This window comes from Dermacentor silvarum, chromosome 11 (assembly GCF_013339745.2).
Source record: "Dermacentor silvarum isolate Dsil-2018 chromosome 11, BIME_Dsil_1.4, whole genome shotgun sequence".
Lineage (NCBI taxonomy): Eukaryota > Metazoa > Arthropoda > Arachnida > Ixodida > Ixodidae > Dermacentor > Dermacentor silvarum.
The window spans coordinates 80,742,619-80,770,208 of NC_051164.1; the positions used below are offsets into that span (position 1 = coordinate 80,742,619).

General features: G+C 46.0%; 2 non-coding genes across 2 annotated transcripts; both read right to left on the minus strand.

Moving 5' to 3' along the window:
- Nucleotides 1-10,861: 10,861 nt before the first annotated feature.
- Trnaa-ugc (transfer RNA alanine (anticodon UGC)) lies at nt 10,862-10,933 on the minus strand. The gene has a single exon. It is a non-coding gene; the product is annotated as a tRNA-Ala (tRNA).
- Nucleotides 10,934-13,245: 2,312 nt separating this feature from the next.
- Trnaa-ugc (transfer RNA alanine (anticodon UGC)) lies at nt 13,246-13,317 on the minus strand. The gene has a single exon. It is a non-coding gene; the product is annotated as a tRNA-Ala (tRNA).
- Nucleotides 13,318-27,590: the final 14,273 nt, after the last annotated feature.

Below are 27,590 nucleotides of genomic sequence, written 5' to 3' on the forward strand. Positions count from 1 at the left end.
CACGCGCTTCGTGTTCAGAATACCGTCAGGATCAACGATGCCAAAACGCGGCAGCGCTGCGCTTCGCGGGCGCGTTACAAAAAAAAAAAAAAAAAAAAAAAAAAAGAACAACCCACGATGTGCTCCTCTCCGGGCCTTTCCGCTATCCCCAGCGGTCGTCATGACGTCACCAGGGTACATCTGGTGACGTCAACGGGGTCGGTGATTTCGCTTGGTCGAACAAGAACCTACGACTTCCGGTTAGTCTGCTAGCAGGTACGCGCGCTCCATGCTCTTGCTCGTCGTGTTGCTCGCTTGTGCGCGAACAACACGACGAGCGACTAACATGATTCAGAATAATGTAAAAGATAGGAATAATCAAGCATTAAGCGCATTAATTAGCAGAAAATCGTGAGAAATTGTGAAAGTCTTGTAATGTGATCTCGTGTCATCGTGGTCACGCGCAGCAAATGCTTTGGCTCCATGTGCGTGTTCGTTTGGCTCCATGTGCGTGGCGGTATTCCACAGAGACCACTCAGCACATCCTAATGGAATGCGACGGGATCCACCCAGCGAGAACCGTAGGGATGCCAATAAATCATCATCAGCATCGTCATCAGGGTTAGTTCTAGTAGTAAAACATAAATACCCCTGAAAGTGGATGGGAAAACGGCGCCGCGGTAGCTTATTTGGCAAGAGCATCGCACGCGTAATGCGAAGACGTGGGATCGTTCCCTACTTGCGGCAAGCTCCTTTTTAATACATTTTTACTTCCATTTATTTGTCATTTCTTTATTTCAATTACCAGCAATTTCCCCTACGTTGTCCTTGGCGTCTTCGTTTGTTGGCTTCTAATGATATGATTATTAAAAAATAATCGGGCCCCTCGGTTCCCTTTCTTCTCGTTCATTTATATATGAACGAGAAGAAATGGAACCGAGGGGCCCGATTTTTATTAATCATATCATAACAAGCCAACAACCACAGACACCAAGGACAACATCGTTCATTACAGGACCCTCGTTCTTTACATAACGACGGTCCTCGTTCGTTACATAACGAGGGTCTCGAATCCGGCAACATTGATGCCTTCGGGTAGCATATGTGGGTTTATGGAGCATTTGCCTTCACCCAAAAAGATCACGTGCTCGTGACGCCTGTGGCAGAAAGGATGTTCCACATCCGCCGCCAAGGTTTGTGAGTGGTGGCGCTGGCTAACACTATCAGGGTGTTAGTGTTAGATCAAAATTTAGCATAGAAAGCCTTTATTGGAAAAAGGCAGCAGAAAATGACCCCAACAACACGGCAGCAGGACCCGATGAAATCCCAATACAGCTAATCAAAAACCTCGGTCCAAAAAGCAAGGCACTGCTGACTAATGCCATAGAGCAAGTGATTAGAACAAAGAATATTCCCGTTGGATGGCTTGAAAGCAAGATAAATCTCATCTACAAAGGCAAAGGAGATAAGGATAAGACGAGCTCGTGCAGGCCAGTTACAGTAACGTCGGTGATATATAGAATGGCAATGCAAGCCATAAAATTAGAACTGTCGAAGTGGGTGGAGGAAAACGGTGTATTGGGGGAACTACAGAATGGGTTCAGGCCAGGCAGACGCTTAGAAGACAATATGTTTGTACTAACTCAGTGCATAGCGATTTCAGTAGCTCAGAAAACACCTTTATGGGTAGCATTTCTAGATATTAAAGGAGCTTATGACAACGTAGACAGGGAATTGTTGTGGGATATTCTTCAATACGAAGGCATAGATGACGATTTCGTGGAGCTGCTGAGGGAGATATATCGAGACAACCAAGTACAAGTGGCATGGGAAGGCCGAAAACGAAATGAAATGGTGGGAATTCACCAAGGATTGAAGCAAGGATGCCCTCTGTCACCATTGTTGTTCACGCTTTACGTCAAGGGCATAGAAAGACGACTGGAAAACAGCGAATTAGGTTTTGATTTATCCTACATACGTAATGGACAAATGGCGCAACAGAAGGTCCCTGGACTGATGTACGCAGACGACATTGTGCTACTAGCGGACAATAAAAAAGATTTACAGATAATTGCGAATATCTGTGGGAATGCAGCGACAAATCTAGGCCTTAAGTTTAGCAGAGAGAAATCAGGGATTATGATATTTAATGAACACGCGAGTAACTTCGTGGTGTCAATTCAACAGCAAGTAATACCCATAGTAAAGCGATATAAGTACCTCTGCGTACACATAAATGAAGGAAATTACTCAAGCAACCACCAAGATAATCTGAAAATAAAGGGGAAGCGGAATGCAGCAATACTTAAACACAGAGCACTGTGGGGCCACAATAAGTATGAGGTGGTGCGTGGAATCTGGAAAGGAGTAATGGTGCCAGCGCTAACATTCGCAAATGCCATTATATGCTTAAAATCCGATATCTTGTCGGGTTTGGAAGTTAACCAAAGATCAGTAGGCCGGTTGGCTTTGGGAGCCCACGGCAATACCACAAATGAGGCAGCCCAGGGTGACATGGGTTGGGCCTCTTTTGAAGTCAGGGAAGCACAGAGCAAAATTAGTTTCGAAGAAAGGCTCAGGAACATGGATGAAAATAAATGGACGGCTAAAGTGCACAAGTATCTCTACATGAAAAGCGTGGACACAGAATGGAGGAAGAGGTCAAGGAAGTTGGCAACCAAGTACAGGATAATCGAAACTGTAAATAGACAACCAGGAGTCGTCGGAAAGAAAGTGAGAGAAATAGAGACCGTGAATTGGATGCAAAGGATGGAAACAAAAAGGACAGTGGAGATTTACAAGAATGAGAAGAAAGATATTAGAAGGGAAAATTTGTACGATAATACAAAGGGCAGTGCCTTGCTATTTGAGGCTCGAGCCGGATGCCTAAGGACCAAAACATACCGGAACAAATATTCGGAACTAGACGAGGCATGTGTATGCTGCAGTAAAGATCCAGAATCCACTCAGCACATCCTAATGAAATGCGACGGGATCCACCCAGCGAGAACCGTAGGGATGCCAATAAATCATCATCAGCATCGTCATCAGGGTTAGTGCTAGTAGTAAAACATAATTACCCCAGAAAGTGGATGGGAAAACGGCGCCGTGGTAGCTCAATGGTGAGAGCATCGCACGCGTAATGCGATGACGTGGGATCATTCCCCACCTGCGGCAAGTTGTTTTTTTCATCCACTTTAATTTCCATTACTTATATTATTTTAATTCAATTAATGAGTACAATTTCCCATATGTTGTCCTTGGTGTCTGTGCTTGTTGGCTTCTTATGATATGATTAATAAAGATCTGGCCCCTCGGTTAAATTTCTGCGCGTTCACACACACGTATAATATTTGAGTGAAAATGATTGTCACAACGTCGTGGTAATCTTTGCTTTATTGCACACCAGATTCGGTTGGTGGACCATCGTTCGTCAGGGGAATATATATATATATATACAGAGGAAACCTGGGCGGGCTTCTCAGGAAGACAGCTGTGGAAATTTAGGACTTTTCTTTAACCTTAAAGCGTTTTGTTCTGCGCAATACACGTATGTTTTTTTTATTTCTTTCAGCTTCGTGCTACAAGTCGAGTGCCATGACACCTTTTTCTGCTATGAATGTTCCAACACCTTGTTGCGGGCTTCCATGGAACTGATTGGGCATATGTTGTTTATTGTAGGAGTCATGAGGGAGGTAGTGGCCGAATACTGCAGCAGGGAGGCCAATTCCTGTTCTTATTTGCAGATGACATTGTCCTATTCAGCAACAATGGAGACGAATTGCAGCAAATGATTGAGGACCTTAACCGAGAAATTGCAAAAGTGGGGTTGAAGATTAATATGCAGAAAACAAAGATAATATTCAGCAGCTTGGCAAGGGAACACGAATTGAGGATCGCCAGTCAGCCTCTAGAGTCTGTACAGGAGTACGTTTATCTAGGTCGATTGCTCACATGGGACCCTGATCACGAGACAGAAATTCACAGAAGAATAAAATTGGGTTGGTGTGCATACGGCAGGCATTACCAAATCCTGACTGGGAGCTTACCACTATCGTTGAAAAGAAAAGTGTACAATCATCGCATTCTACCAGTGCTAACATATGGGGCAGAAACGTGGAGGTTAACAAAGAAGCTCGAGAAAAAGTTAAGGACCGCACAAAGAGCGATGGAACGAAAGATGTTAGGCCTGACGTTAAGAGACAGGAAGAGAGCGGTGTGGATCAGAGAGCAAACGGGGATAGCCGATATTCTAGTTGACATTAAGTGGAAGAAATGGAGCTGGGCAGGCCATCTAATGCGTAGGATGGATAACCGGTGGACCATTAGGGTTACAGAATGGATACCCAGAGAAGGAAAGCGCAGTTGAGGGCGGCAGAAAACTAGGTTGGATGATGAAGTTAGGAAATTTGCAGCCGCAAGTTGGAATCAGCTAGCGCAAGACATGGGTAATTGGAGATCGCAGGGAGAGGCCTTCGTCCTGCAGTGGACATAAATATAGGCTGATGATGATGATGATGATGATGATGATGTTTATGTTATCAGTTGATACCTGCCGTGGTGGCGTCGTGACTTTGGTGTTACGCTGCTGAGTATACGAGGTCGCGGGATGAAATCCCGGCCGCGGCGACCGCATTTCGATGGGGAGCGAAATGAACAATCGAGTACCATGCATTGGGCGCACGGTAAAGAACTCGAGGTGGCCATGTGGTTTTGGCGCGTAAAACCCCAGAATGTTTTTTCATCAACCATTCTCACAACCGCTACGAATCATTTTATCAGCTAAAACAAGCATGGTGTCACGCGCTCACAAGCAAACACGAACGCATCTCACTCGATGACCGCGGAAACTCGCTATCAAAACGCTGGGGTGAGTAAGCGTGCAGGAGCAGCAGTGAGCGAATTGACCTTCGTGCCGCGGCTCGCACCAACGCGAACTAAGCCGCGAAAACCCAGCGTAGGCTGGACTCTGTCCCCGCTGCAGATACCTTTCAAGATACAGCGGCCCGAGCGGGCGCGTGTGGCCGCTCGGGCCACCCGGAGTAGTAAGCTACCACGGTTGTCTAAGAAAAATAAGTTAATTAGTTAAAAAATAAAAATACTGATTAATATCGTAGATAAACAACGCAATAGGAAGTTGTCTATAATTGAGCGAGGTTACGCAAGGTACCCCTTTTCTTTATATAACTGGCGATAACTGCGTTTCGGAGTAAACTCGGGGGCTCCGGTGCAGGCTGCATGCGCTGCTGGCTTTTCTTCGACTGGTATTTGCATACGGACCATGATACAACACGCCGGCCTTCGATCGTCGCGTTTCACATACACGCCGGACGAAAACCGTTGCAGAACACATACCCTTGACATTACTGAACCCTTGACAGCTTCGCTGTAAAGTCGCACTGCACCCTGCGTACCGCCTGCTTACCGCATCCGAGTATTCCAGGCACTGTATATTCAACGTCTCAATCCAGGCACATTAACTTCACGAAGCTCGAATACCATTTCAGACGAAATAAAAATAAAGCAACTTGTTAACATTGTTAACAACTTGTTAACAAAACAGTGAAATGATAATAGAGTAACTAAATTAGTACGGTAATTATTTAGTATTAAATAATTTGCTGAACGATCAACAACTATAAGCTCCCTCCAGCATGTCAAGAACGCTCGTATGGGCTCTACATCTGGCTTCCAGGGCTTAAATCAGAGTCTTCAGGCATCACATTCAGCGTACGATAAGTGATACGCTTAGGGCTTAGTAAGAGAAAAAAAGTTGAAAAACGACGTAACTTACTTTTTGCAAATTAGCAGCCACTTTATCCCTGTTCTTACGAGGAGTCCCTTCTCCGACCTCGAAAGGCTTGAAAAGAGGCGAAAATCGGCGATGGTGGAAACACTCTGCCCGGTTTAGAGGTTAGGATGAAGCGACATTAACCGGCGCTCACGCAAAAACTGTCAACGATCCCTCTCCATGAGAGATCATGGAGGCGGCTGAGATAAGGCGGCTAGATATCAGTTGTACGTGCCCTACGGCCTTGGTAGTGTTCTCGGAAAAAGAACTTGATTATCTACGTCAATGGCCGTGAAGCAAACAGTAGATCAGTGGTAGCCCGAGAATGCGTTGTGCGTACCTATCGGAGCGTGCCGTACGTGTTACCGTTTCTTCTTTTCTTTTTCCTCCTTTTTTTCCCCTTTTCATCACGCCTATTTAAAGAGCCTGTTGTTATCTCATTCTTGCAGTTCATTCCTCCTTACGCACGTCGTACATCGCCCACGGATATAATAGATCCCATTTTTGAGATACCGTATATACTCGTGTAATGCCCGTAGGTTTTTTTCAGCGAGATTTGGGGTGAAAATCGGGGGTTCCGCCACACACAGGAAACGACCGGCAATCGCCTATTATCAAAATGCAGAAAGAAGGAGCTTGGCTGCCTCAGTAGCCCGTGCAAAATGAAACACCTCTTGTGAACGCTCACATATGGCGCAACAAGACGTGGTCCCGGAAAAAAAAAAACAAAAAAAAAAAAACACAAGAATGTACAGATCGAACGCGTTGTGGGAATCTAAGTCACCTGAGGTTTGTTTGAGTTGGAGATATAGCAGCAGTAGCGGATGGCACAAGCACGGCCTCGTATAGCCTGTAGCTGTTAGATGTCTGCATCGCGAGCACGAAGACGATGCATGATGCTTGTCGAGGGAAGAACGTTGATGAAAGGTGCATGCACATATGCTTCATACGCATCGTGTCACGGTGGCACGTCTACTCAGGGGGATCGGCCAAGAATCGCCCACGTTGTCTGCTAACACACATACCCAGTATAGTAGCTCATACCCATGCACTCAACGTTGTCTACTAGGCCAGACAGCATGCAGCCAGCAACAAGTTGTCTGTTCGGACATATACTACACAGTGGCCCAAGTTGCCTATTCTGCAAGACAGCGGGCAGCACATATACTAGGTGGCTTAAATGGCCTACATACCGGGTGTTTCAGCGAACACTTTCAAAAACTTTTGAAGATCGCCTGTGGCAGATAGCGCAATTCTAGCTAATGAGCTGGTCAACTCGAAGAGGCGGACATTACTGCCACAAAAAAATTGAAATGCATGATCGACTAATTGAGTATTTAACTGAATACCTTATGGCCAATATTACAATTTACAAATTCTAGCCGTGGAGTTCGCACGGCGGATTCACTTGGAACGAATTCTCAGGATGACACCAGTTTCGAGATATTGATTCCCGACCTATGCGGAGAAATGTATTGGCGTTCCAGTAACTTTTGTGCTTCAATGCATGACACGACGTTTTAAGAAAGTAACTGGAACGCCAATCCGGCCGAAATCCGGCAAAACTTCTCGCACGATGAGCGTCGATGTTGGTGCGATTAGCATTGAAGCAATGCAGCAACACACCGTACTGCCACCGGCGAAACGAGTCATGTATACGAGGCGTGCATGCAACCGCGTTACACTCTCGCGCGTCCCTCTTAGACACAGCGAAGCTGGCCGATTGATTGCGTCTCTTGGCTGTAGCTAGGTTATCTCTCTTTCTTTCTTTCTTTCTCTCGCTTTCTCTCTTTCTGTATTTCTTTCTCTCTCTCTCTTCTACTTTCTTTTTCCTAGTTTATCTCTCTCTCCCTATCTCATTTTCACTTTCTCTCTCCCAAAGGAAGTTGTGTTGCAATCGTCAGTACAATGCAACCATATGGTTCCCATAAATGCCCGTTCTGCAAGCGTGGGTGTACCCAGGCTCGAATCCTGTTTTTCCAATAACGTTCATTTTGTTTTATTTATTTATTTGTTTATTTATTTCTCTCGGGCGGCGAGCGCAGACGCGCCAGGATTACGTCACGGCGCATGCGCAGTAGCGCGCAGCTGGCGGGAGCTTGGCGGACGTGTCTGTGTGGCGTCGGCTGGTTGCCATGGCTATACGGCGCGGCAGTTTCGTGCCACACGCACAAATTACGGCTGGCTTAAACTGCGGAAGAAGACGACGACGCTGAGCCAATGGTGATAACTAAGCCATGTTTTGAGGCAACAACAACAACAACTACGTGGCACACGCACAAAGGCTGCCTTAAACAGCTTCGCGGTTAAAATGGCCGGCGCCGCAAAGAGTAAAAACACGTCTAAAAATGCTCGGATTGACGTCAAATTTCTAAGGGAGGTTCCTGTAAACAGAGTAAATTAGCTGCTTTGAAAATAAAATCTTGGTCAATTTCGGTCTGGGTGGGAATCAAGCCCGGGCCTCCGCGGTGAGACACGAGCACGCTTCCCAAAAGCCACGGATGCTTCACGGTTGCTGCTTACTAAAGGCGTGCCTTGTGCGTGCCCGATTGCACAAGTCACGTGGTCCCAAAAACGCGCTCGTGCCACTTCTCGCGCGTTCACCGTGGTCTTCATCCACAGCTCGCTCCGATGCCGCTGATCATGCCAGCGTTCCCATACTACCCGTCGCGCTCGTATATACGACTGCTCGCGCGTTCGTCGCCGTCTTCTTCCGCAGCTGGCTAGCTTTCGCCTTCACGTTTTACAAACGTGTAACACTTGCTTACTTTTTTAAGCATCTTTGCCGACTGAAGACGCAACGGAAACTTTAGCGAAAATAATTCACCGTGCGATGCGTTTGTGCCTATACGCCGCAGCTTTACGTGGTGAACTTATAGTCTGCCCAGTCGCACTGGTCGCACAAAACGTTCCGCTCAGTCTCTGTCGCGCAATAGTGGTTCGCTGCGCCCTTCCTCCCAAGTGTGCGTTCGTTATATCGACTCATCGACCTCCCACAGACGCGAAAGCCAAATACCACGTACAATGAGCTGCCTTTTGCAGAAGTCGGAGCGGCACGTCAAATGCGAGTGCTCGTTCTAAGCTGTGTATGCATGGTTGGCATATGAGAATTCCTGCTCTCAATCGGATGAATAACCTTTGTACAATCATTTGTTGACGGTGTTTAACGTCCTAAAACAGAGCTATGAGAGACAGCCTTAGGGAAAGCCTCAGTAAACCGCGACCTTGTGTTTATTAGGAGAACGGCGCAGCTATAGACTGAGTAACACCGGTGGATAAAGAACACGGTATACTACTAAACCAGATCAAGCTGATGGCTACAAGAAAGAAATTAACCTTAGTTGACTCATTGTTATAGTTGGCCAATCAGGCGCGCAAGGCAAAATTTATACTAAAAGCTCCTTTGGCAGGAATTTCGATCTGTGCAGGCTACACATCCCCTCGCTGGACATTCTGTTTGCTTAACGAAACGCCGAAATGATTGCCTTTACAAAGCGCTTATTATACGATAATTGAAAAGAGCCATCGCGTCAGTGGACGGGGTCATGTTCTTTCGACTTCCGACGAGTAAGTCCTTCGAAAATCTCCGGAATACAGTCGGCTAGCTTGGACCATAGATGGCTCCTATTGCAGCAGGGCAACATTTTCGTTCACTGTGCGCACGTCTTCACGAATAACAACTCCGTGCGTCATTGAGATGTTAAGTCGGTCCTAAAAGGGAAGCGTGGAGAGGAGCCTGGCTTCAGCAGTCGCCTCGCACATGACGCCTTTCGGTGGTGGCTGTATGGTGTGTCACCCATTGCTTCAGTGCTCATCGCGTTTACGTTGGCAGTCACCCGGAGATGGTTTCAGCCGGGATTTTTATTGCGATAGCAAATATATGCACACTTCAGGCGCAATTCTGCTGTCGCCGTCACCGGGAGGTTGCGTATAAGTCCAAGGGCAATAAAATCGCCGCCGCGCACCGTATGCTGTACGTGCGAATGAAAGCCCGCGAGGGTGAGCCGGCGATCGCGGCTCAATCTCGCGCACGCGAGGGAGGAAAGCGGGAAGGAAGCGCGCCGTCTTCGGTCGCGCGCAACGCTACGGGGGAGGGTAGGGAAGGGGGAGGGGAGTCGTTCTGTTCCGTGCAGCCCGGGTGGCCCGGGCGCAGATGTCGGGTGAAAATGCGAGATTAAAAAAAATCTGTTGGTTTTAAAACGATACACGTGGTATGCAGTCCAGTTTTCGGCCTGTGCGCACAGCCACAAAGAGCGATAGCTTAGCGCAAGTCGAAAACAGGCGCTAAGCTTCACTCGTTGCGACTGTGCCCACAGACAGAAAACTGGTATGTATACCACTTGTATAATTTAAAAGCCTAACGTAAAACCATGGCCGTACGCATCGATGGCACAGAAAGCGACGACAGCGTTGTTGCAGTACCTAAAGTAGACGGGCCTTGGTGAACGTGTGTAGATTCGGTGCGATCCTTTAAATGTGCGCGAAACTGTGCTCTATCTCCTCTCTGTTTTCATCCCTATACCTCCTTCCCCCCGTGCAGGGTAGCAAACTGGACGTGCGTCTCTTTACCCTCCCTGCCTGTCCTCTCTTCTATTTCTCTCTCTCTCTTGACTTGCCACCGATTGAAACTCCAGCTTTTTATGCTCCGGGTATCCCTGTTGATGCAATAAGAGCGATTTGATAACTTATTTTGATATTATAGTGATAAAAGGAAGTCGGACAATTTTTGTCCTTCCGCTACGTTCTTTTTAAGTTATCGCGTTTTTTTTTTTCAACCACACCCATTTTAATGTGCCCATGGCTAGTTTCCGTCTGAATTTATTTATGTTTTTATGCTTTGAACCTAGCCGCCAGACTCGGTTTTATTAGGGCAACGTGCCCTTCAATGACTCGAATAGGTGACAATGGAAATTCACGTTCCATCACACGTACCACCAGCTCGGAAAAGCTGACAGTCTAAGAATTAATTCGAATGCAGTACGCGTAAATTACAACTGCGCTTGAGTGAAAAAACAGTTTTCCCGGTTTGACATACAACCTAACAATAAAGTAGACGAAAAAGAAAAGAAAGGTAAGAAAAAAAAAAACCTGTGGAGGTGCCGGGGATCGAACCCGGGGCCTTTCACATGCAAAGCGAACGCTCTACCACTGAGCTACACCCCCTGCACGGATGAACGACGTCCGCGTGCTTCCCGTCCGGCTGCTCACGTGACGCGGAGAACTCCCCACGTGTGCATGCTTTTGGCAGTGAGCATACGCTCCTCCTTTCACGACGCGCCTTTGTCTAAAACGAAACACACGCAGCACAAATCAACGTACCTGTACAAATGCAAAATTTTCAAAAGCCTCGGCAGATGTCAACGGGATCGACGCTGAACAGAAAAACAAGCGGAAGTGTCTTGGTAAATTACTTATGCACAATACCGAAGCTAATCAATTCTTATATAACCCAATCGAAGGAACCCAGAAAACACACAAAAAGCTGCAGACGGCGGGGCGAGGCCGCTTTCAGGTTTCCACGCCGGCAATCCGTGACGTCATACACTTAGACGGCGTCTGCTTCTGCTAGGCCTAAGTTTATCGTGGTTTATCGTCATGAATGGGTCGGTCGCATCGTATTCTCAAAGAGGTATAAACTGAACTTAAACGAGTTTTGTGAACTTTTGCTGGCGCGCAAGGGGCCCAAAGAAGAAGGAACACCTTGAATCCGCGAAGTCAAGTCTTTTACAATTTCTAACTCAACAATAAAAGTGTATATCACAATACCGTAAACTGCAGGTAACCATACATCTAAACCGGAGAATATTGATGTACTATAGAGGACTTTGATATAAGCCACTAATTGCTAGTGGGACTCTTCCAAAATTCTTGTAAACGTAACCAATTCACGTAAGCTGCAACTTCAAAGAACAAATATGTCCGCTTTAGATTCTTTAACGGACGCAGCTTACCATACTGCGGAATCTGTTTTTAGTGCTGAGGTACGGAAGTGTAAACGTCGAGCTCATGTTTATTCTTTTTCTTTTTTTTTGTTTTGTTTACACTTGCCGATTTTCGCCAGTTTTCGCAAGACGTTCCATGGATCTGCATTAAAATTATGCTTCCAATATTCAGTAGAACTTACCTTGCTCTCTGAAATGCGGCAAATTTGATTCAAATTGGTTCGTTGGTTTTCTAATGAAGTGCGTTTCTGCGTTTTACATGTACTCGAATAAGCGGCATCGGAGATGGCTTCATTGTAATGTGGTCCTCCTTGAGATGCTCAGCAATTTTAAACGGAAAGTGAATCGAAGGCGGGCGGTCAGAATAGTTAGGCAGTCGAACGATAACAAAAAAAAAAAAAAAATCACCAGCCTTTCTCCTGTCGAGAAAATGGGGGTAAGCGAAGCTTATCGTGTGTGTATCTGACCTTCGTTAGGGTAACGTACAGTTCACGACATGCCACGATAATAAAACATAAACGTTTATCAAATGTATACATTGAGGGAAGGCAACGTACAACGCAACGGCAGGAAAAGTTGCACGAAAGGGAAACAAAAGTAGAATGAAAGTGAGGAAAGGGAAGGGAAAGTAGTAGGCCAAGTACACACACGACAACGTTTGTTTACCCCCTTTTTCTTGACAGGGGAAGGGCTGGTGATTTTTTTCTCTCTCTTTCTTTCTCTCTCCTTCCATCTTTCTTCCTATCTTTCTCTCTCTATCTTTCTCTCTCCCTTTCTTTCTTTCTTTCTTTCTCCCTACCTTACTGTCTCTCCTTCTCTCTCTTTCTCTCTTTCGTCTTTGTCCGTAGTATGTGCCATTGATTGGGGTTGGACCTTTTCTGCACACTCACCAGTGACGCATACTCCCACACGACAGGAGTATGCGCCATTGAGCTTGGACATTTTTTCTGCACTATCGTCAGGATCGGCCCACTTTTCAGCGTGACACCGCCGCCACCACCGCCGACACTTGTGAGACTATAAAGCTTCACTTAAAAAGAAAAGGTAATCAAGAGCAGCAATATGAACCAACAGATTCGAAAAAAGGCTAAGAAAAAATGACTGATTGATGCCATTTTTCGCAGATCACGAACCCACCACCACTTCACATGTTATGATTATGTCACTGATTATGAGGCACGCCGTAGTGGGGGACTCCGGAAATTTGGACCACCTGGCGTTCTTTAACGTGCACCTAAATCTAAGTACACGGGCGTTTTCGCATTTCGCCCCCATCGAAATGCGGCCGCCGTGGCCGGGATTCGACAAAATACCGCTCAAGTATATTCAAAATAATGATACGTTGGGCTTTCTGAGGTCAAAGTTGACTGTCCGTTGGAATATGGAACTCAAGATTATGCGGAAAAAAAAGGCACCTAATTTTTCAGGCCACATCTAGTAAATCTCCAAATGTCACTCAACAAAAAGGTTCCGAATATCGGGTCTAAATGTTTAAGCGATGATCATCTCTAGCGTTAAATAAAGAAAAACATTTGGAGGTGCCGGGGATCGAACCCGGGGCCTTTCACATGCAAAGCGAACGCTCTACCACTGAGCTACACCCCCGACGTGTCGCATGCCTTCAATCACGCGTGCCAGTCGGAAAGCCGCCGTCGCTCGGGTTGCGCGCGATAAGCTACGTTCATTTGTTCACAGCAAACGTTTCGTCGTGGTAGTCTTATCTCTGCTATCATTATCTTAATTATCGTCCTCTATTTGCTTTAACTCAGAACGGAAAGAGATACAGTGGGCGATCGAGGTATTTTCACGCACAGTCCCTCCGTAGCGACCATTGCTAACAGGTGCTAACATTGCTAACATATGGGGCAGAAACTTAGAGGTTAACAAACAAGCTCGATAACAAGTTAAGGACCGCACAAAGAGCGATGGAACGAAAAATGTTAAGCCTAACGTTGAGAGACGGGAAGAGAGCGGTGTGGATCAGAGAGCAAACCGGGATAGCCGATATTCTAGTTGACATTAAGAGGAAAAAATGGAGCTGGGCAGGCCATGTAACGCGTAGGATGGATAACCGGTGGACCATTAGGGTTACAGAATGGCTACCAAGAGAAGGGAAGCGCAGTCGAGTGATGAAGTTAAGAAATTTGCCGGCGCAAGTTGGATCAGCTAGCGCAAGACAGGGGTCATTAGAGATCGCAGGCAGAGGCCTTCGTCCTGCAGTGGACATAAATATAGGCCGATGATGATGATGTCTTAAAACGACCATGGCATTTGCACTTCACTGATGAAACGTTAAAACCTGTTCGACCTTGGCCGATCTGAGGGCGGTAAAGCATAGCGCGGTTTCTACGTAGTGTTAGCCGCTACTAGGAAAGTACTATGGTATGTGGGCCGATTTTGTAGACGAGGGGTGCAATCAAACAAAGCACCACGTCAAAGCGCTAGCGGCCACGAGGAAATAACATGATAAAAAATTACTGCAGAAACTTCCCAGTGGAACTTGATTATGCGTAACATTATTTCCAGTCGCTCATCTTGCACTCATGCAACGAATGAATGATTGAGAGGCCAAGTTGTGCACAGCGCGGCTCACTGTGTGAATGATGACGCAATGTGCTGCAAGTATTGCAATGACGTACCCGTTGCAGTTACCTAATTGGTGAATCTAATTAGTCGGAATTAATCTTATTGTGCGAAATTAATGCAATCGTAATAATTCTGAATTAGGGTTAAGTAATATATATATGAAGCAATTTCTATTGGCCCTATAAATCTTGATTTTGCCCATGTAATCGTAATTAATCTTAATTAACCAGACTCATCCTAATTACCCTAATTAATTGTGATTAGCCTTAATTTACTGTTACGTGATCAAATTTAGGCTTAATTCATTTTAGTTAACCTTTATAATCCTGATGAGGCTTACTTAAGTTAGTTGCCTAATTAGACTTAATTATATGTTGCGGCAACTGTAGAGGCCTGCCTTATTTCTGCCCCAGTTGCTTATGTCAGCACTTGTTTGTGCATCTTTTGCATGTCGTTCGTGCTGTTTTGCACTGTCAATAGTTTCAGTATGGATTACCAACGAAGCCAACGTACTGTCCTATTTGAAGTATATGGTGTGGCCGACTGTAAGGTATACTCGTTGCGGCAACTGTAGTGGCCCACTCTCTTCCTGCACTAACTGTACGATATTGTTACTTGTTATGATATACTGTATGGGTTAACTGTATGATATAGTTACGCAAGACAGGGGTTATTGGAGATCGCAGGGGGAGGCCTTCGTTCTGCAGTGAACATAAATATAGGCTGCTGCTGCTGATTGTGACTTGCGGCAACTGTAGTAGCCTGCTTTCTCTTTCTGCGTGGTATTGTCAATACTTGAAAGCAGACACTGTAGTGTCTGCTGTCTTTTCGCGCTGACCGTTTCGGCAACTGAAGATGCCCTATATGCTTGCTGTATGCTATAAAACGAAATGAAATCGTGTAATCTGCTGTCTTAAATAAGCTTTCTTTTCTTTCTTTTTTTTTTTTTTTCATGCGGTAGCGTTTCTTGTTGCGCTGACTGTAGTTCTACTTTTTTCTATGCCGTGTGTAACTGTAGGTGTTCTATAGCCATAATCGTCAATCTCAGTAGTCGAATACGTAGCCATAAGGTATTGGCATATATCAAAGAATTCTAAACACACAATTAAAGCATTTTTAAAACATTCTACGCGCAATAATGTACAGAAAAGGAATAGCACCCGTGCACTTGCGCTAAGCCCGCTTTCACGCATTGCTGCGACTCTGCTGCATGTGCCTCGCAGGCCTGTGGCATTTTTATTAAATGATGCCCGAAGTGTGACGAGGCAGTAAATACTTAGCTGCCTAACGACCTCCCCAAAAATGCCTGTAATGAGGCATTACATTGAAGAGGCTTCGCATTAAAAACCTGGCTTAGGGTTAAGGTAGAGGTCGGAAACGCTTCCTTCATGTACACCATTTCACTTTTAAATGAGCTAAGGATATTATGAGTTATGTATAAATTAGTACACATAAAATTTAAAAAGCCTACGGATGATGATAACTACACGTAATAGAATACGCTCCTAGCAGCTATGCGATAAGAATGCGATGGCCGGGAGATGTAGATACTGGGAGCAAAAATAAACGGATCGAAGAGCTTGATCTTTGCTATCGTTGACACCGCCAAGTGCTGCCGCCTATTCAAGAGCGTTCGCATCAATGCACGGCACAATTCGCAGCCTGCGAGACCGTCGGCGCGAGAGTGCCAAATTGTTTTGCATTTGCGTTAATAGAGGGCGGTGTGGTGCTATATGAGTCTCAATGACGAGAAAAACACGAGGCTGAAGATCCGGTGGCGAAGTAATCGCTCCAGAAGAGGCGAATATAGTAAAAGAGCGGTGCTTGTCCGAGATTAGAAATTGCATATACAGGGTGTCCCAACTATCATGCACCTATAGATTTCGAAATATGGAAATGCCACGTAGCTGGACAGAACCGAGGTACTGTTGTTTGCGGTCGCTTGGAGATACTCGGATTATATTTGTGATCCGCCTAATTACAAAATTAGCCTAAATAATTAAATATTATTCAACTTATCAAATATTATAATTAGATTAAAAGTGTCAATAAGAAAAATGTAGAGGAACATGAAAACTACCGATACAGCTTTTTGTTGCTCAATATGTGCTAAATCGGTCAATCAAAGAATCAATCAATCAACTTTATTTACCAGAAACAAACGGAACTAGAGGGACACCTGGGCAAGAAGTTGTCGCAGCAGCTTGACGGAGGTCCAGGGTCCCTTACATGGCAGCAGCACTGTCATGACATATACACAGAAGGCTTTATACACAACAATTTCATGAAAATCTTCATACACAACAAGCATTACAGATTATATGTATGCACAAAAAAATACTTCACACTTGAATGCAATATACTGACCTGTCACAATAGAGACAGTAATCGCGCATATATGTATGTATAAAAAGAAGGACACTTCACACTTGAGTGCAATATACTGAACTGTCACTATAGATACAGTAATCGCGCATATATGTATGTAGAAAAAGAATACCACTTTACACTTGAATGCAATATACTGAACTGTCACTATAGAGATACACAGTCATTGCACAAACCCTTTTTTATTTAGCGTAGCTGTGTGCTTATATTTGTTTGATACAGCCGTGATATAATGCGTTAAGGACTGTAGGCTGTAATTGTTTCGAAAGAATGGTACCTTCCATACCTCACGTTATTGTGTAGTATGTTTTGTTTAACGAGTGATGTCAAATAATTGTCAATATATTCGGACAAAAGTCATTTTCTTCAAGTAATCTATGTTCGTGTCATTTATCTACGCGGGTTAGCCTGTATTTCAGAAATATATTATCTGTTGGTGAAAGCCGATTAACGTTCTCTATATACCTAGCGATTTTCTTTTGAAGTATTACCAGCCTTTGCAAGTTAGCTTTAGACGTTGTTTCCCAGACAAGGTAATAGTAATTTATATACGATAGGAAGAGACCACAATATATTTGAAGTTTTGCTCTCGTAGATAGAAATGCGCGGAAAACGTGCCATAGCTCAGGTAATCGCAGAGATATCCGCTGAGATGTTTCATATTTGCATCCCAACGTAAAAGAGAAGAAAAATAAACTCCAAGAATTTCGAATTCTTCAACCAGTTCTATCCGTTGACTCTGAAAGTAACTAGCATGATTAAATTAATCTTAAGTACTCTATTTTTTGCGCGAGATATTACAACGTTCATTTTCTTTGAATTTAGCTTAACTTTATTTGCCCGCGTTCAATCGGACAAACTTGCTATAATTATATCACATCATTACATAGGTCTGTTCGCATTAGGACCTGAGACACACAATGTGCTATCATCCGCGTACACATTGAACTAAACCCCACTGGTTATGGTTACGATGCCATTTATATAAAAAAAATCACAGCATATCCACGGGGTGAATGATGATGAGTGGGCGAAGCTCCGGAGGGAAACATCGGATCTCCCGCTTAAGGGGACGCTAGCACAAACGCGTTAGAAACGTGCAGTACTCTCTAGTAAGGGGGAGCGGCCACAGCGTCTTACGCAGCCATTTACACATGCAGGAACGTGCACCGCGTTTGCCGACGCCATCACATGACTGCTGAGAGAGTATACCCCCCGTATTCATAAACGCTCCTCGATTTGAACTTGACTTGCCACCGCTTTGGGCAGCGCGTTCGAAACGCGTTGAAGGTAAGGCGGAGAGGCCACAGCGTCTTACACCAGCTTCTTACACGGGCCGTAACGCGCTAGCACAAACGCGTTAGAAACGCGCTAGAAACGCGGCCTTTCGTTAATGTTGGGTATTTATTGCCATCGTGGTGCGTGTGTCCATGTCCGCTTCGTGGCGTAGTGGGCTAACGCCGCGCGCTCGGAAGCGAGGGGTCCCTGGTTCGATTCCGCGCTACGGACACAACTGCGGAATTTTTTTCTCATTTTTCTCAGACTGGTTACACACTACTGGTTACACACTATTACTACGACGACGGGGACGGAACGGGTGCCGCTATAAGGAGCTTCGCCCCTAAAAAACGTTAAATAAAAGAGTGCTTCTTTGAGGCACACAACATACAATAGGTAAAAGGGGACAAATGTGTTTTTCCGAGCATGAAAGAAGCCCGCGAATACATGCAAAATTGTCGCGTGACTGGCCGCTCGAGGCACTTGGCGTGTATTCGTGGACTTTTAACGCGATTGTTTTCAGGGCCCCGTGTCGCAGAAAATCCGACGTCAGCAACCGTCGTGTGATCGCGGGTATAGCGGAGAAAATCATCCAACCAGATCGACCGCGCAGGCGCTCCACGTGGTGCAAGGTTTTGGTGAACAAAAATTAAATTTCTCACAGTTAAATCCGTTAGAAAAATGGTAAAGTAAGACTTTACCATTCGGCGTCGGATTCGCCGTCGGATTGTTTACCAATCGGCGTCCGATTGTAATTTGAATCTACGAGAAAACCTAATTCTGCTACGAGGAAACTCAAACACAAATCCCTTTTCCAGCATTTATACCAGACCTGCGCGCGTCAGGGCAATAGCAAACAATTAATAAAAAAATTAGGGGACGCTTAAGCTTCGCCTTTAAGAGTAACACGCGACAGCGTTATCGGGCCCCGTTCGCATCGCATCGTTCGCATACGGCAAGTAGGCTTCATTCATTGCAACACTGAACGTGGGAAAGCCAGCTTAAAAAGACCAAGCTTACACCGATCCATTTAAAGTCGGCTTCACTTTTAAACTGAAATGCATTGCTGGAAAGACGTTTTTCCAGGGGCAATAAAAGTGGCCGAATTAGGTTTTCTCGTACATTCAAATTACAATCCGACGCCGATTGGTAAACAATCCGACGGCGAATCCGACGGCGAATCGAACGCCGAATGGTAAAGTCATACTTAGCCATTTTTTTCTGACAGATTTCACTGTGATAAATTCAATCTTTGTTCACCAAAACCTTGCACCACGTGGAGGGCCTGCGCGGTCGATGAGGTTGGATGATTTTCTCGGCCACCCGCGATCACACGCTGGTTGCCGACGCCGGATTTTCTGCGACGAAGGGCCCTAAACGCTATCGCTTTAATAATAAAAAAGGTGCTAGGGCCTTCACATTTTATTGTAAGACCACTTGTATTGCCCCTGGAAAAACGTCTTTCCAGCAATGCATTTCAGTTTAAAAATGAAGCCGACTTTAAGGGGTTTAATGTAAGTTAGGTCTTTGTAAGCTGGCTTTCCCACGTTCTGTGTTGCCGTGAATGAAACCTACTTGCCGTATGCGGACGATGCCACACGAACGGGTCCCAATAACGCTATCGCGTTCTACTCTTTTTAACGCTCGGCAAAACACTTTTATGTAGCACGTATTCAGCAACAGAATGGTGTATCGGGAGTTTTTCATGTTGCCACTTTTAATCTAATAATAAATGAGAAGGTGGTTTATTTATTAGGACTAGTTATGGAATTAGGCGGTATTACATAGTTTTAATTTGTCTTAATAAGGCGGAATCTCCAAGCGACGGCAAACAAAATTACCTTGGTTCAGTCCAGCCACGTGGTATTTGCATATTTTAATATCTTGGTGCATGATAGTTGGGACACCCTGTCAAACTTGGTTAAAATAAAGCTTTACAACCATCTACTTACGGAATCCAGAAAACGAGAGAAAAAACACAAGAAAGAAAAAAAGAAAGAAAGGAAACTGCCACGCATTGCGCATGACGTCGAAAACGAGACGGTTGTGTGGTTTGTTTGTGAAAACTTGAGAAAGCTCGAGAGTATCCAAAAAACACAGGGGACACTAGTTTAGAGACAGCATGCAAAAAAATCAAAATAAAGTATTTTGACTAAGACGCAGCGCTAGTAGGAATGCGAACGTCTAAAAGAAAAAAAAGTAGACAGGCCTGTATGAAAGTAATGAAATTATGAAATTTATGAAATGATAAATTATTATCGACTTGGCTCTTGCAGGAAGCTACACAGGAAACCGTCAAGGGTTACAGAAAGAGAGCTCCATAGTTGAGGAGAAATTTCTCATGGTCCGGGAATGGAGTCCGGGAGCCCGTTTTACCATGACTATCGCTACACCATCTAAGCCAACCAGGAGCATATGTTTCTTAAATGCCATTTATTGCATCAATTAAGTGTGCCATTGTAGGTGAGAACTGCACAAGCAACACCCAATACATCGCACATAGATTGTCTGGCAAAGACCTAGCGACCACGATGTGTACACCATGCAACATCGAAAACTACGGGTGCGACTGTTTTTACAAAAAATCTGTGCAGGGGCGGGGCCTCGCCTCGATGACGTATCACTATTTTCGTTTTTTTCCCTCTCTGTTTGGCGGCGCAGTAGGTTGTGCCCCGGCGCCGCGGCGGAAGCCGCGGTGCCAGGCGCCGACGCGAAGCGGCGGTCGTTGGGGTGTTGCGGAGCACCGCGTAGCAACACTCCAAATAAAAAAATACTGCTCCAGTCAGGTAGACTGCTCCCTCCTTGATAGTGAGATTATATTTGGATCATCAAAACAGTGATGTGTTTATTTAGGAATACCATCGATCCCTTAAAGGGCAGCTGAAGCACTTTTCAAAAAAAGTAAGCGTTCAACGACTTATTATAGTTTTTCAGCCCCTGAATACGAAAACCATAGTTTAACGGGCCAGAACTCACCGCTAATTGCTTTAATTTAGTAAAAACAAGCCGCAGCGTCAGCGGGAGACGCCGCGGGTCGTTTAACGGGCTGTGATGGCGAAGGCGATCGTGACGTCATCACAGGTATTGGTGAGGATCGAGCGTGATTCGAATAGAGTGCTCACGTGACCCCTGTATTGACTTCATTCTCGCGTCCGGTCTTTCGCCGCTACGCTCGGCGCGCGAGGGGGGCGCAGCTTCAACGAAAATTTAAACCCCAATTGCGACGCTGCTAAGCGCATAATCGAGAAAATAAATACAGGAGTTGAATTATACTGTGTCAGCCTTCCAAACCCCGGTAAATCTTCCAATTATAAACCCTCGTCAGCTTCCCTTTAAGAGCAGCCACAGTTGTGCCTAGTCACCACCAGCCCAACGTGTTCTATGTTCCAACGCCGGCGGCGTTCGAACGCTGCCGAACAGAGAGGAAGAAAAAAAAATGAAAATGGTAATACGTCATCGAGGCGAGGCCTCGCTCCTGCACGGATTTGTCGTGAAAACAGTCGCACCCGAAAACGACGAGCAGTTGTACCTGAAACCTCGGAGGACGCTGAAGCTTCGCCTTTAAGAGTGGCGCGCGATAGCGTTCGAAGATCCCCGACTGCTTCTCACGCTTCCCGGCAACTGCAGCTTATGTAACCGTAATGATTACCGGGAAACGCTGGCGGTGAACGCTATGTACCAGCTTTCGGGTAGAAACGCGGTCTCTTGCTTGGGCCGATATTTTGTCACTGTTTCGCACTTTTAATATTTCAGTCTGAGAAGATTTAACATAAAAGGCATGCGCTGTCGTTGTTTTGTTTCATGACATTTGTTTGTGGGCTGCCATTCTCAAAATTCCGAGGAATAACTTTGTCGAGAACGTAAGACTAAAATGGCGTTGCATATAGGCTCCCTACGTAAGACAAGGTATGAGCGACTTTAGCGATGGAATGGTGTGGCCATAGAGTTTCTCACTGTAATACCTAGAGGGAAAACTGGCGCTGCTGCGCTGTGGTATCCATGGGAATGCCGGTATATTGTGACTTCGGATTGGCATCGTTCTTGGAGAGCCAGAACGCCTTAAAGACGCTCCGTGGCTAGCACCGTTCCGTCTGTCACAATGATTCATTTCATGCTAAAACAGCACGTAAGAAACTGCTTTACTTTTATTATTACAGAAAAATGTGTTGTTTAATTTTGAGGACTTTTTATTGGATGCATAATTATATGAAACGTAAGAAGTATCAGCTGGCCGCTAAAGTTGGAGGGCAGATGAGAAGATTTCCGCTCGTTTTGGACCAACTTGTCGTCTGTGCTTGCTTTTCTTCGCTTGATTCTGCGTACGGTAGGGGAGTAAACTTTATTGAGAGATGTAATATGGGTGAATGAGAGCCTTTATGTAGATTTTACTTTAAGAACGCATTATTTGTTATTATTAGCCATATCTACGTTTTAGACGAAGCCTCGTAGACACATATCCCGTCATTCTCATGAGGGCACGGCGCCCTTTAAGAAACTCGCATAGACGGTGGCGCCAGTTTACCCTCTAGGTGTTATAGTGAGAAACTAAATGGGTGTGGCAATATAACCCGCGTATACCGCATGTCATATAGCAAGGCGTGGTATATACATACACCAAAATATATACAAGATGAATTTATCTAACGGACAACGCCGCCGGAGCCGACACGGGATTTTCTGGGACACGGGGCCCTTAACGCGACAACGTTAAGGGCCCCGCATCGTGTTAAAGAAGTGGCAAACACACAGCCAAAGCACTCTGAATAAATCCTGCCTGATATTTGATTGCGCCCCATTAAGACCACGTGCAATTTTGAGCCGTTTTAAGCAGTCCGCTTTTCTTAGATCTTTCCTCAGCTTCGCACCGCGCCATCCGCATTGCAACCCTTTGCAAAACGCGAAAAAGGTTTGTCAACATCCCGGAGATTATAGTGCTGTATTCCTACTTTACATTATAGCATTCTCAAGTTTAAAATAAAGTTCGATGCTCTTCGCGGAAAGTAGCATCTGTGCTACTTGTCACGGGGAAATGTTAGTAGTTTAGAATAGTAAGCGCTGAAAAGTTGCAGAAGATCCTTGCGTACCTATTGCTGCTAAAAGAATAGACCACCAGCGTTATCAGAAGCATTCGACGTATGCAATAATTCCATGCTCTCTCATTTTGAGGCGTAGCCACAGAGAAAGAAATTCAGTAAGAGGGGAGACTCGTACTTCATGCTAGCGTTCACGTCAACCGATATCTGTGAATGTGAAATGGAGTTAACAGAAATTATTTTAAATCTGAAGCATTTCTTAGCGAACATTTGCCACTTTGAGAGTGTCCTAGGCGCCTACGTCTTTGTGCTGTCATGGTCGTTTCGTCAACTTGGTATGTACAGAAATTGGCATAGTATGAGAAGAGTGTATGATGAAAATAAATGATGAGTCATGACATGTGTGCCATGTAAGTCATGAAACAGCCCCCCACGCCTGGGTGCTGTCATGGGTGGAAAGAACATCCAGAGTGGCAAAGAATCGAGAATTAATTATGGTAATGGGTGCAAGTATGGTTATGATAGTAACGATAATGATAGTAGAATACAATGACTCAATAATGACGATGACTCAGCAAAAAATGACAATTACTCGGCGAAAAAAACATTACCACTAAAAAACCAAAGGAATGGGTTCAGATGTAGGCACTAAGTGAAGGAAACACTAAAGGATGATGTTAGAAGTATATAGTCATGAGCATGCTTCAGCAAAAATGACAACGACTCAGCCAAATATGATTAACACTCAAAAACCCATGAAATGGGTTCGGACATAAATGATAGGTCATGATATGAATATCACGACATGCGTGTCATGTAGGACACTAAACAAACGCCTACGTTTTGGTGCTCTCATGTCGTTTCGTTAACTTCGTAGGCTCCACGCACGCTGCTTCGCATAACATCGATTCCAACTAGGCGTGGGATCAGCCGCAATGTTCATTTTAACGCGACAGCGTTTAGGGCCCCGTGTCGCAGAAAATCCGGCGTCGGCAACCGGCGACTGATCGCCGGTAGCGGAGAAAATCATCCAACAACATCGACCACGCAGGTCCTCCACGTGATGCAAGGCTTTGGGTGAACAAAAATTGAATTTGTCAAAGTGAAATCCGCCAGAAAAATGCTAAAGTACGACTTTACCATTCGGCGTCGGATTCGCCGTCGGATTGTTTACCAATCGGCGTCGGATTGCAATTTGAATGTAGGAGAAAACCTAATTTTGCTACGAGGAAACTCAAACACAAATCGCTTTTCCAGCATTTCTACCAGACCTGCGCGCGTCGGGGCAATAGCAAACAAATAAAATAATAAAAAAAAGGTGCTAGGGCCTTCACATAATAATATAAGACCACTTATATGCCCCTGGAAAAACATCTTTCCAGCAATGCATATCAGTTTAAAAGTGAAGCCGACTTTAAGGGGATCGGTGTAAGCCAAGGTGTAAGCTTGGTATTTGTAAGCTGGCTTTCCCAGGTTCAGTGTTGCAGTGAATGAAGCCTACTTGCCGTATGCGAACGATGCGATGCGAACGGATCCCGATAACAAAATCGCGTTCTACTTTAAAGGCGAAGCTTAGCCGTCCTCCAATTTTTGAAATTTATTCTTTCCCGCTAAAACTAAAACGTTTTGCGTATAACTGCAGTTATGATTTGTGACTTATCTTTCTTGCGTCACCTAGCAACAAGCTAACGGCACGCCAGACGCACCAGATACATGCGTCATGCGCCATACACGCCACCGAAGCGAGCAGAGCAGGCCGCGCATGTGAGCCTTCGCCTGTTCGGGCGACCCGTCGACCCTCCCGTTTTTTTTTTCTTTTTACAGCGATGCTCTATATGGCTAGGGCATGTCCGTTATCCGCGAACAAACGCTATCATCATCAGCAATTGGTCGAGCGTCGTCATCGTCTTCTTCCACAGCTGGCTCCGTTCAAAATCTGCTCAAGGGTATTTCCCCGTGTAGCACACGCGCGCATACGCGCAATGTCATACGTTCGAGCAGATGAAGTGGCGGTGTCATTTTAGCCCCGCCTTCGCCACGAGACGGCCGCGAGCGGTTCGTAGTTCGTACTCCCGAAGGACACGAATTTTAGGAGGAGCGACGGCGAGAGCAGAGGCGTGAATGTGACCGTCCCGAGAAGGAGAACGTTCCCGCGACGTGGCGAGCTAGCCTCTACGTCTCGCCGTTGACCCGGCGGTGCGGGAAGGCTCAGACGGGTATCCATCTTGTGTCTACCCGAGACGTGGTCCGATTTCTTCGTTTTAGTACGACGGCTACACCGGCGTCGCGTGCGACCGTCGAGTCGACTCGCGAGCGGGCGGAGTTGCCATATGCGTGCGTGAGGAACGACAATAGCGGCCGCCGTCGCGCGGTACGACGTTTCGTCCACCACCCAAGAACTATAGAACGCGCGGCGTGTTGTGCCGACGTGCGCGCCGTAAAGACCGCCGACGGGACGGTCGTTGCTACCGTGTACGTTCGACTTGCCTCTTCCAAGCGCGGCGTGAAGGACTTTACGAACGACCACTTTCGATGGCTGCTCGATCCGGCCGACGAAGATGATACTCCAGTCCTCGTCGTTGGCGACTTCAACGTGGTCGTGTCGCGGCCAGATTGCAATTGGCTGCCTTTGCTGATGCTCGAGCGGTTAGGGCTATACAGTGCTGCACCGATACCAAGGTGGCAACGACCACGAGGCGCTCGTGCGTGCCTGGAGATTTTATCTGATAAATGTTCCCTTAATTGTGGCATTTACGCGTAAGCCTATGACGCATGACAGTGTATTAATCAATGGGCAGATGATATACTTTGTACGGTCATACAAATTCCTGGGTGTCATAATTGACAGAGACGTCTCATGGAGCCCCCATGTATGGTACATGAAAAAGCGGTTGACAGGCATTCGTCACCTGTTGAAATTCTTCGCTGGAAAGACCTGGGGAATGTCAACCAGCGCTATGCTTCGACTACATACAGTACTTTTTCTCGGCTTCTTGCGGTACAGCTTGCCAGCATTGACTAACGTAAGTACAACAAGCCTACGTACTATACAAAGTGTGCAGGCCCAGGCGCTCCGGATTTGTCTAGGTCTTCCTCGAAGTGCGTCAATGGCGGCAACTATTGCAATCGCCAGAGACCACCTCATAAAGACCCACATCGCAGTTGAAGCAATAAGAATGCACGTAAGGCACCTTGCACGGACTCCTTGCCACCATCTAGCCTCTCTACCTGCGGAGAGACCACATGCCTCGTTCCACCGAATGGCATCCGCACATCGTGAGGCCATACCATCTTCCTTCACACATGCCGCGATACCTTCCACTCCTCCTTGGTGCCTCAATCAGCCAACGATCAATCTGACAGTACCTGGCATCCGGAAAAAAAGTAGATATGTCATCGCCGGCTCTTAAACAGTTTACCTTACTCATATTATATGAAAAGTACCGGAATTACAGCCACATATACAACGACGGCTCCGTCTACCGCCGCTGTCGTTATTCCAGAAAAAGCCACCTATATCGAGATGAAAACATCTCACTTGACAACGTCGACGGCAGCAGAACTCGCAGCGCTTCGAGTCGCACTACATTTTATTAACGATGAACCAACACACAAATGGTCCGTTTTCTGCGACTCGAAGACGGCACTGCAGAGTTTACTGTCAGCCTTACGGCGCGGTCCACAGGAACAACTGGTTTTCGAAATCACAGATGCCATACACCACCTGACTGAGAAAGGACACGAAATAATCTTTCAGTGGCTGCCAAGTCACTGTGGAATCATTGGCAATGAACGTGCCGATCAAGCTGCTCGTTCAGCTCATGAAGAAGACAACCGCCTATCGATCCCGCTGTCTAGGACAGATGCTGCAAGGATGCTCCGCCTACTTGCACGCCAATGCACTTCATCAGACTGGAATAAACCACATTTTATGCACGCCGGATTATACACCTTGGATCCAACCTTAAGCCTTCGACTTCCACCAAGATTTCCCCGAAGAGATGCGACCCTTCTGTGTAGGCTATGTTGGGCGTCGCGTTCACCAATGCCTACGCGTTCCGCATAGGGATGGCCGACAGTGCAGCATGCGACAATTGTGGAGACGCGGAAACGATTCGTCATGTTCTTTGTCAGTGCCTCCAATACAGTGTGCAGAGACAATCGATTTCCGTCGTGCTGAACCAGTTGGACGACCAGCCTTTATCGGAAGAAAGAATTCTGCAACATTGACGCGATTCAACATCGCATCAGAAGGCCGTGCAAGCGGTCCTGCGCTTCCTGAAGTCCATTGGCCTGTGTGAACGTCTGTGATTGGAACGCCTCTTCTGTTCCCTATGCCTGTGTTTTTTTGTGTTTTTTTTCGCTTTCTCTCTGTCTCGTTGTACTCTCTCCAACCTCTTTATCCCTCACCCCAGTGTAGGGTAGCAAACTGGAAACTCACTTCTGGTTAACCTCCCTGCCTTTCCTCTCTGGCTTGCGCTCTCTGTCTCTCTTTGCGGTCCGACCACAGAAACCCTCCGGCGGAGGGTGTGGCGCGCCATTGGTTAAGCCGATAGTGACGTTGTTTCTCTCTCGCGAGAGCGAGCAGTTTGC